The sequence below is a fragment of the Pteropus alecto genome, unplaced genomic scaffold (genome assembly GCF_000325575.1).
Source record: "Pteropus alecto unplaced genomic scaffold, ASM32557v1 scaffold28, whole genome shotgun sequence".
Taxonomy (NCBI): Eukaryota; Metazoa; Chordata; class Mammalia; order Chiroptera; family Pteropodidae; genus Pteropus; species Pteropus alecto.
The window spans coordinates 1,849,602-1,859,729 of record NW_006441063.1 but is presented as its reverse complement, the minus strand read 5'-3'; the positions used below and the strand labels follow the sequence as shown (position 1 = coordinate 1,859,729).

At 49.7% G+C, this 10,128-nt stretch overlaps 1 long non-coding RNA gene across 1 annotated transcript in view; it reads right to left on the bottom strand.

The window, feature by feature from the left end:
• The window catches only part of LOC112484909, a 12,727-nt gene extending 2,607 nt beyond the window's left edge, over positions 1–10,120 (bottom strand). The window contains exon 1 of the long non-coding RNA XR_003048296.1: positions 9,888–10,120. This is a non-coding gene — a long non-coding RNA (uncharacterized LOC112484909). The remainder of the gene's footprint in view (positions 1–9,887) is intronic.
• Positions 10,121–10,128: the final 8 nt, after the last annotated feature.

Here is a 10,128-nt window from a genome sequence, read left to right as displayed (position 1 = left end):
CTGGAACAAGTGACATATTTCCTGAGTTTAGGTCCCCTAGAACCTGAGTGCAAATGGTTTATCTGGAAGGAGGCAGGGAAAGGAAGGCAACCAATGAGCAAGTTACCGCTGTGGGCAACTGAGGTGCCCAGTTGTGGACCTCTGAGAGTTGGCATAGAACGTTCACTGCAGAGTATTCCACCACAGGCAAGAGATCTGTAGTGTTAATCTATCAGCTCCCAGCAGTCATTGGTTGAGGGCTACTCCCAGGGAACATTAATCTCCTAGCACTTCCTGCCTGCATGCCCGATGACTGGAGACAGCCCCTAAGTGAAGGGACACAGGTGCTGGAAGCTGTGTGCACAGAAATGGTGAGCACAGGGGGATGTGGATGAGGCATCCATAGCATCTGCTGCACATGTGACTGAAAGAGGAGAAAGAGGACATAGACTTGTGGCCTCAGTAAAGACACCAGGACAGAGATGGGTTCCAAAACAGTCCCCGAAAGATCTTCGAGGTTCAGTATATCGAGCAGGGGGATAGGGCAGTGGTGCATCATTTCACATAGAAGCAACATGAATGAAGATAGCCAAACAAGGGTCATGTCTGGGGGAGGCCGAAAGGTGTAACTCGACTGAAGCACAGTGGCTGGGAAGGTCAAGGGCAGCGGGGGATGAGAGACCTAGGCTACCCTGAGGAGAACTCAAATGCCAAGCAACAGTTTTACTCCTCATTCCATAAGCAATGGAATGAGCAAAGGTGTTTGAGGAAGGATGACATTGAGTTGTGTTTTGGGAACATTAACCTGGCCAAAAAGCAAGGATCTGGATAACTCAGAGGCACGGCAACGAGGTAAAAAGTCTCAAATGCACCATTTGTTAGCCACAGCAGTGATTACTTCGCCAAGGAAAGATAAAGGGGGCTCCCTATGGCTCTTGCCCAAAGAGAAAAGGCCCCTGAAAATGTCCTTGTGGAAGTTGCTAAAAGGGGGACCAACCCCTCAGCTGCTGGGCTTGATTGTTCCTTCTGGCAGAGATGTGGGCCCACTCATTTCTCTCCTATTTTTTTTCCTCCAAAAACGCTTTGGCCTCCAGTTTCCGCAAGCTTTGCTCAGTGAGTTTAAACAGCATCTCACAGCATGGCCGAGCAATAACAAATGGTGCCTGGTGGCTCGCCTGCTGGTGGCTTAAAAAACAATTGATGACTTTTAATCAGCTGAATGAGCATGGGACAAATGACAGCATGGCCTGAATGCAGCCCGGACGTCATTGGCTGACATCAGTGGGGAGGAGAGAGGGAGGTGCCTTTCTGGTGCGCTTGGGAACAAACAAGAGCAGTTCCTGGCAGCTCTGGCTCCACGCCCCAAAGTCACAGCCTTCTTTCACACCTTTTGGGGAGACCGGGAGAACCAGCTGCAGGAGCAACAAGGGTAAGCCTCCGGAAATTACATAAACCTGCACATCATGTCATGTGATCTGCTGGGCACAGGGCTGGGGCCCTATAAGGGCAGGGCTCAGGGCCTCCAGCTGTCCCTGGTAACCTGGACAAATCGGTTTCTCTCCAGACTTCAGTTTCCCTCTCTGGAAAATGGAGGTGATAAAGGCAAGCTTGCTTCCTCTGTTAGGTTGGCCCACATGTGGGATAGCTTTAGGAGAGGGCTGAATCTCTAAAGGACTCCATTCAGGGGTCCTTTAGTGGCTTCTACCCCAGCACTACCACCAACATCCCTGCCCCCGCCACTTACCCTTACCCACGCACCAAATGGATACTCATCAAGTGTTTCTGATAAAGGAGTGCAAATTAGAGCAAGGAAGCCAAAATTGCAGGACTGAAAATGAAGGTATCCACTGAATGCTTACTACATGCAGCTACAAGTAATGTTTACAGGCCACGCCTCGGTCAGAACCATAGGAATGCAAGACCTTTATGCCATGAATCCTTGTAGACCACCAAAAATCAGGGATTAAAAATATGATTCCCAGGATTATCTGTTTTTCCTTTAGACTACTTGGACGACAGACTTCCCTGATACCTTCTGTACCCACGGTCTCCTTCCTAATTTTTCTTACATCCATCCTAACCACGCCCTCCCTCCCCTGAACTTCCTAGTACTTACTATCTCCTCTCTGCCACTATCCCATCACTGCCACCAGGTCCATATCTCAGACCCCATCCCCCACACAGAAGGAAATCTGGACTCTTCAGCATCATCCCAGGTCATGCCTGCTTGCCCACTCTCCATGCTCATTTGCGTGCTGTTTGCTGTCCCTCCCCATCCCTGGATTATTTCCCAAGTTGCCTGGGAAATGCGTCCTGAGATGGAGACCAGCATATTGAAGGTTTCCTGAAGGGTACTTTTAGGAACAACACCTGTGAGGGCAGCAAGATGGGGCAGAAGAGAAGTCGAGCTACTGTGCAGTTGCAATAGAGGCCTCAGTTGACCCCATGGAAAATTCTGGAGCTAGGATGGCCCTTCAGAGATATCCAGAATTAAGGCAAGGGGGTGAGCCATTGTATCCCCTTCCCATAGACTAGTTCCCAATTGAATACAATTGGTCCCCAAGGAGGGGGTCATTACATTGGGTAAAACAGTTCAGCACTCATCAGCTAAGGGAAATTCTGAGTAGGTAGCCATCCCCGCACTCCTGAAGGAGGTTCTAGGCAGTGCAGCACCACATCTATAACTCTGTCCAATAAAACTCCTGCTCATCCTTCCACTGGCAGCTCTGACCCATCTTTGCTATACCCCTAGCCACTACCTAACCACTTCAGACTGATTGGACAGCTTCAGAAACGTCAGGTAATTCCTCACAGCGAGAAGTTGGGATCACATTTACCATCTGAGCACTGTTCCTGGCACACAGAAGTCTATCTCTAAGTGCTTAGTGGATGGATGTTGCATGATAGGTGCCGGCAGGCCCAAGGGACCATTCCAGCTTACACAATTTCCACTCTGTCAGTGCCTCAAAGTGTCTACGTGGCTTATGCTGATGACAGGCAGGCACAGAGAAAGCTTGCTTCCACAGCCAACCTGGCAACCTCTCTTGGGTTCAGGCCAAGAAAGTCCTGTCCTTGTTCCCTTCCCTGTGCAGCGTTCTACTGCAAGTCCATTTCCTAGCTAAGAGGGCCAAGTGCATTTAGAGACCTCTGTGCCAGGGAAAGCCCAATGCCACTGCCAACCAGGCTACATCACCGTTCCTCTGAAGGAAATTACTATTGATCCCACAGCTCTCCTCCCCATGCTGTTTGCCGGGGACAGCCAAGGATTCCCGTGCCAGCTGGGCTCCCACACGGCTCAACTGTTCCCTCACCAGATGGCCAGACCAACACCCTCTGGCTGCCGCACGCCCCCAGGAGACAAGGCTCTGACGTCTATCCGCATGGCTTTTTCTGTGTGGAGGACAGCAGGGTCAGAGATTACAGGGCCAACCACATTACAATAAAAATCTCTACACGTTGAAAAGACTTCCAAATCCCAATCATTATCAATGTAACCAAAGAGACAGGGAAACATTTCTTGTATCCCTGACTTTCACTGTTCATTCAATTGATCTCAGTTGACTGCGTACTTGGCCAGAGGGATGCAGTGGCAAACAAAACAGTCCCTACCCTCAAGGAAGTTACAATCTAGCAAGGTGACTTAATCATTTATTGTTCAAGCCAGGACATTTTTGATAACATAAAGTGAATGCAATTAATAGTTAAACCAGGGTAGTAGGTATAAACCAGGACTTGTCCCAGGCAATCCAGGATACTTGGTCACCACAGATATAGCTACAACCTGACCAAAATGGGGGCGTTCAGATAATGGGGGTGTGGTAGTGTTAGGTCATGCCACAAGGTGGCGCAATTGAAATACTCGTAGCTTTTCTTTGTTTTTGTTTTCTATCCTGATGAAAACTAATTTTTCTTTCCAATGCTGCAGAACAAATAGAACCCTTCAGTGGTGTGCTAGAACCGGATAGTACCCATCTGTAAGAGCCAACCACTAATTTTTCAGGAGTTTTGTAAGCCAATTGTTAAACAGTCATTAATACAAATTAAATTAAAATTAAAATAATTTAAAATTTAAAATTGAATAAACCATGTTAAAAACAAAGATAATAAATACTCATAACTCACACCTTCATAATGACTTTTACAGTTTAGTAATATCTGTGTTTCTGAGGTTAGTTAATCTGTCATATCTGCGTGGCAGAAGTGTTATTTAATGGTGTGCTACTGCACATGTCTTCCCAGCTCCACAGTCAGATCTATTGCATGAGTAGCTCCAGACTGGCCATGGCTGTGGCATTTTTACATCATGGAAATCAACAGATGCTACATATCAGGGCTTTGGGAAGGGGAAGCTAGTTGTTAAGCATTTACCAGGAAACTGCTGGAACCAACATTTAGGTTTCGTCTTTTACATGGCCAGTTTTTATGTACTTTGGGCAATTCTATCACATACCCCCAAAATTATGACGTTGTTCTCCCTCAAATAAACAAAGTTGGGGAGCAGGGGTCATGTTTCTTCCATAAGCTCATCTGGACTTCACTCAGGAATGGGAAGCCCATATAGATAAGACAGTTCAGTGCTAAATGCCATGACAGGGGTAAGTCAGAGGGTCCACAGCCAAGCTCAAGACTGCTCTGGAAAGCTCATCCCAAGCAATTGAAGCCTAATATTTGCATATTCAAGTTGACCAATGGAGAACTCATTGCGATTGGTGAAATGACTTCGGGACTTCCCTGGGTACCACAAATGCTGTCTGTGTGAGGCAGGGCCCCAGCAGGATCGGATGGCCCATTCAACAAGAGGGTTAATTGGGAAGAGTTTAGCAAAGGGACTATTTATAGAGGTGTGGGCAGATTACAGAAACCACAAGGGATAGGAAAGTGCCCTGGGACCAGCAACAGCAGGAAGCTGCTACCAGGCCCTGGACTGAAGGGGCAAGGGGTAGGTGCTGTTGGAAGAATAGAAGAGAGCTGTAGGTGAGGGCTGCTGTGAGCACAAGGATGTAGCCCCCTCCAAAATGCAGCCCAGACAGGGAAATCCATACCTCGCCTCTTGACAACTGCCAGCCAGACTGCCTGTTGGTGCATGTCTCATTGGCCAAACTCAACTAGAAATCAGTGGCCAAGGCCACCCAAGTGATCCAGTCCAAGAGGATCAGCCTCATGGGATCCACAGAAAGCAGGTGGATCTGGGGGGCAAACAGATCTGCTCAACCAATATGGTACTGCCCTCACCAGTCTGCAGGCCTCGAAGGATGCACTTGCCTGTGTGAAGCCTGGTCCAGGAGAACAAACTGCAGGCTGGCTGTGGACCAAGAAGCAAGAGGACCGTGGCCTGGCAGAGCTATACCAAAGCACCAAAGAAGAGCCATCCATAGACCACGTACTTGACCCACACTTAACATATGGCCATGTCTGAGCTACACATAAACCCATAATTAAGCCTCCGTACAGGTGTGGATTCTACCTCAATGCTAAAAAAAGCTTACCATCAAGGGTCCTTTACTTTCACAGGTCCCTTCCAAGGCCCTAGAAATTATAATTCATACCTTTGCACTGGTTTTCTTAAAGAAAGCCCTAAAACTTGGATCTGATCCTGCCACTGTGACAAGAAAGAGATTGGGCCAGTTACTCTGGTTTCTCCCTCCAGGAGTAAGTCCATTGATGGGTTACAGGAAGACAGAAGTCAGGCAACAGGAGAGGGACTCTTCCCCCTACCAGTCCTGAGGGTAAATAGGGGTTTCTAGGCCGCTACCTAAAAAGCAGGACCTAAGAAATAAACCCTTGCCCCTACCAGCTTCGCTTCTCTCAAAGCATTTCCCAAACTCCTCACCCAGTTCTGAGAAAGGGTTAATAGATATAGAGGTAGGTAGAGGCCTTTTGTGGCCAAATGCTGGAAAAGATTGGTGCCCCTCAACACTCCGGAAGATTCACAATGCCCATTAGCATAGCAAAGGCTCCAGATAAAGAAAACGTTTGGCTTTGTTTACTGTGGGGGTTGCCCGTACTTCCTGGAGCTTAAGCTGAAAGCGAAAGGATGGGTAGGAGTTAGATAGGAGGGTTTGAAGCTGAGGACACAGCTAGAAGAAAGCCCCGTAAAAGCCAGGAGAACTGGAAGAAGTTGGTTGCAGCTGGAGGGAAGAGTCTGGGGTGGTGGAACTGGGAGGAGACCACTGAGCAGGACTCTGATCCTGAGGGCACCAGGCAACAATGCACTCTGAACTAGCATGTTCAGAGCTAGAGCACTGGTCAGATACAGCTCTCCCAGCAGGCTGTTTGCTGACCCCTTGCACTCTTCCATCTGTAATCAATGTTTGGGGGTGGTAGGAGTGAATGCAGACCGCAGGATAAACACGTTCTCATGGAGTCTCCCCCCAAACTCTGGCCTCTCCTCACCCCAGAACTGGGAAAAAGCACAGTGCCCAGTGGCCCCCTGATGACAAAACTCTCAGAGGTAATGTGTGCTTCTGGCCACTTTCCCAGGAACTGAAGAGGGTTTGTAGTTACCCCCTGACCCCTTTATGACCAAAGGCACTGTCCCATAAACCTTTGGCCATGGGGCTACAGCCTAGAGCCACCAATGAAAGGTTGGCTCTGGAAAAGAATAATTAGCCTATAGGGGTGGCACTGGCTGTCGCTGAAGCTCTCCAGCCCGGGCCACTGGGTGCTGGCCTCAGTCCCATGAGCCCTCAGAGCTGCCAGTGATGGGGAGAAGTGAGAGCTCACAGATGTATCCTCTTTAGAAAGGTCGAGGGATGGACAGAGGTGGTGTTCAAACAGCCGGGAAGGCATCATCTCTCCTGGCCACTCTCCTCCTACTTGTGGGTCTGTCCTTTCTCCCCAGCAGAGAATATCTGCAGATTGCATCTCCCAGGCCAGAGTGTGGATGAGGCTTTGCTTTCCAACCTCAAATTACCACCTTCCTTACATCAAATATGACACATTCTCCAAGCTAATGACCTCTGCCCCCCACCTTTAAAAAAACAACCCTCCATTTCATCTGTCTTTGGGCTGGTGGCTGCCTTTCCTGCCAGCAGTTCCTTTGTCTTCTGCTGATGCTTTCTCTCCTTGATTCCCCCTCTTTTAATCTGACTTCAGTCCATGTCTCTAACAGAGCAGAACTTCACAGCCTCCTAGCTTACCCTGGCCACAGGCAGAGAAGTCTGGGGAGCCTTTGATTCAGTGTCGATTTCCAGGGTTGGCTCTCAGATTTGTGTTGAGATTGGACATTTGAAAAGAGTTGTGGATCTCAGAAAGCAATCTGGCCTTGGGACTGACTTTCCAAGAGCAGCCAGGCAAGCTAGTAGGTACAGTCAGGCTTTTGGACAGCAGAAGCCTTAGCCAGAGATAAGCCTGACCAAACCCAGGAACAACTGGAAAAATAAATGCAAGTCACAAGCAGCATGACCATCAGAGTGTGGCAGCTGGCCACCCTGCCCTACAGGGGCACAGAAGGTGTCTGATGCCTAGAACCTTCTGGAGGCAAAGGAGTGACCAAGAGATTCTAGCTCCAACCTTGACTCTACATGGCCCTGCACACACAAGGGTCCTACCTAAAATGATGGAGAGCGTGGGAGTCTGAGTATTGGTCCCTGTAGCTGTTCAGGTCCTCCCAGAAGCAGACACCAAGATGTAATTAAAAGTTCAAGAGATATACTGGGGAAAATATCTGTGAAGGGTCAAGCAGGGAGGAAGCAGGAATAGGCAGGGAGAGCCTTGAGAGGGTGATGCAAGTCTGACCAAGGAGAAAGGAGAGGGAAGGGAGGACAAGGGTGGGGTAGGAAGACCCTCAGATGTAGCACAGCTCTGAGAAAGTCTTAGCCAGGTTGATGGGGAGCCCAGAGCAAAGACTGACCATCTGAGAAGTCCCATATCAGGCAGAATGGCCCAGCCCTGGTGTCCCCATCGTGCTGTCATTGTGGAGCAGTCTGAGGAAAGTGTGGCCTTAGCAGGAACCATCCAGATCCTGAAGGGAAGATCCTGAAGGGAAGCTACAGGAGCTGGGAGCAGTTTCTTAGTGTGTGGATGAAGAGAATTAACTCTCACCTCATTCATCCCTATCTTTATGGGGATGCTGAACATCCTAGAATCTGGTTATTTTAATCTTTGAGCTCCTCAAGACTGAGGGGCTTCCACACCTATTAATAAACGCGTTTAAGTTGGAAAGGGTCCAGAGCCCTCTTTCATTTGCAAGTATAGAAGGGAGGTGGAGGTGGCCGAAGACCACTTAATACCCAGTCATTGATTTGATTGTTGCACAAAGGTGTACTGAGCACCCATTTTGTGCAAATGACTACTATGTTCCAAGGGAGGCCATGAGTCTCCAGAGGACCAGAGGAGTTTGAGCAGGAAAACCTGCTGCCCATACCCCTGAGCCACCACCCACCGCCCAAGGAGGCTTTTGATTTTCAAAGAGGAGGGGCAACATTCCAGATCAATCCCACTTGGCCCCAAGGTAGAGAAATGAGGGGGTTCAGAACAGAAGTTTCCTAAGAATGAAGAGTAAAATACCAGTGATCCCCACACACACTTCCCCTGTATCACCAATTCACAAATACGCATGTGTGCGTATGTGTCACCCCCCCTCCCACACACACACACACACACACACACACACACAAAGCCATCTTTGGCATCATTAATAATTTATCTTTGTAGAACCTTGTACAGTTTACAAATATTAAAGTATTATCTCATTGTTTTAATCACAACCTCTTTGGGGTAGCCCGATTCTTCCTGATAATGAAGTTGGGCTCAGGGATAAGACCTGGAAAAGGTGAAATGGCTGGTAGGTGGTTCTTAAACTTTTGTAGCTATCTCAGATCCCTTCAAGAACCTCCCCCGTTAGAAAAATGCATGCATGCTCAAAATTTTGCCCACAGTTTCAGGACATTTTAGTGCTCTACTCCAAGTCCTTGCAGGGCTGCCAGGAGATAACGCCACCTACCCACCCAGGGATGGGACGCCGGACTCAAGTTTTGGCATGGCGGGGCTGAGGTGAATCTGGCAGCTCCTGGATGAAATCAAGAGAGGAATCTGTGTGACACCACAGCCAGATTAAGAATTCTCACAAGCCAGGATGGGCATGAAAGGGTTAAGGGGCTGAAGGGTTTTGTTTTTCACCTCTGAAGACTCTGTTATGGGTCATTAAGAACACACAAGGCCTAGAGAGCATTCCATTCCCTGGGCCTGCCTCCAGCACACAGCTTTGCTTCCCAACAAGATAAGTCCTGTGCAGGAAGACCCTGCTTCGCAGAGATGCAGATGGGAAATCATCCCAGATAAGGCTGTTGCTTCAGAGCTGAGTAACACAGGGCCTTTCTGCGCCCAGAATGGCACAACGGAGAGACTGCATTTCCCGCCGCTAAGGAGGGGGCCGCTTAAGGAGGAGGAACTTTCCTTAAGGGTTCCCTAAGCCTTCCTGTTCTAGGCTTCTCTGGAGGAAGAATCCTCCCCGGGGTGCAGAGGGGTGCCTGGCAAAAGCCGCAAGCCTCCGGGTGGTGGAGGGGGTGGTCCTCGGAGTCCGCGTTCCGGTGGTTTGGGGGTTCCAGAGATGCCTCAGCTGCCTCCTGCTGGGCCCACGTAGAGCTTACCGAACTACCCCCACCCCAGGTGTTTTCGGGCACCCCAGGCCCCCATCCACCATCCAGGTGGTACCTGTGTCCACGCAGGTGAGGAGAAAGGCCTGTGGAGAACACCATTACTGATAAGTAACAACCCTTTTCAGGTTTAATGACACATTGCATCCATCCTAAAGCTCTAAAAAAAAAGGGGGGGCGGGGAGTCCCTCTCAAGGGATGGCGCCTCGCGCCCGTAAATAGGAACCACAGGCCGGCGCTGTGCGGGTATGAAAATTAACTAGGGGCAGCAGAGTAAATACATTCCACACGGTATTTATTATGCGTCCGTACCTCAGAGGGGTTCTCTGGCTCCCGGACGTGGCAAATCTTGTCCGGAGCGCCGCAGGCCGCACTGCCCAAGCCGACGGCGCGCGGGAGGGGGTCGGGGGGTAGTGAGGAGTTGGGGATGCGGTGGCTTTTCGTCCCGCGCCTGGGAACCCCCGGGTAGGTCCTTCTCCGGGCTGGAGATAGGCAGTGGGGGATGGGGGAAAAGGTGGCCCCAGGCGCTGCTCGGGCTAGGGGGCCCGTGGAG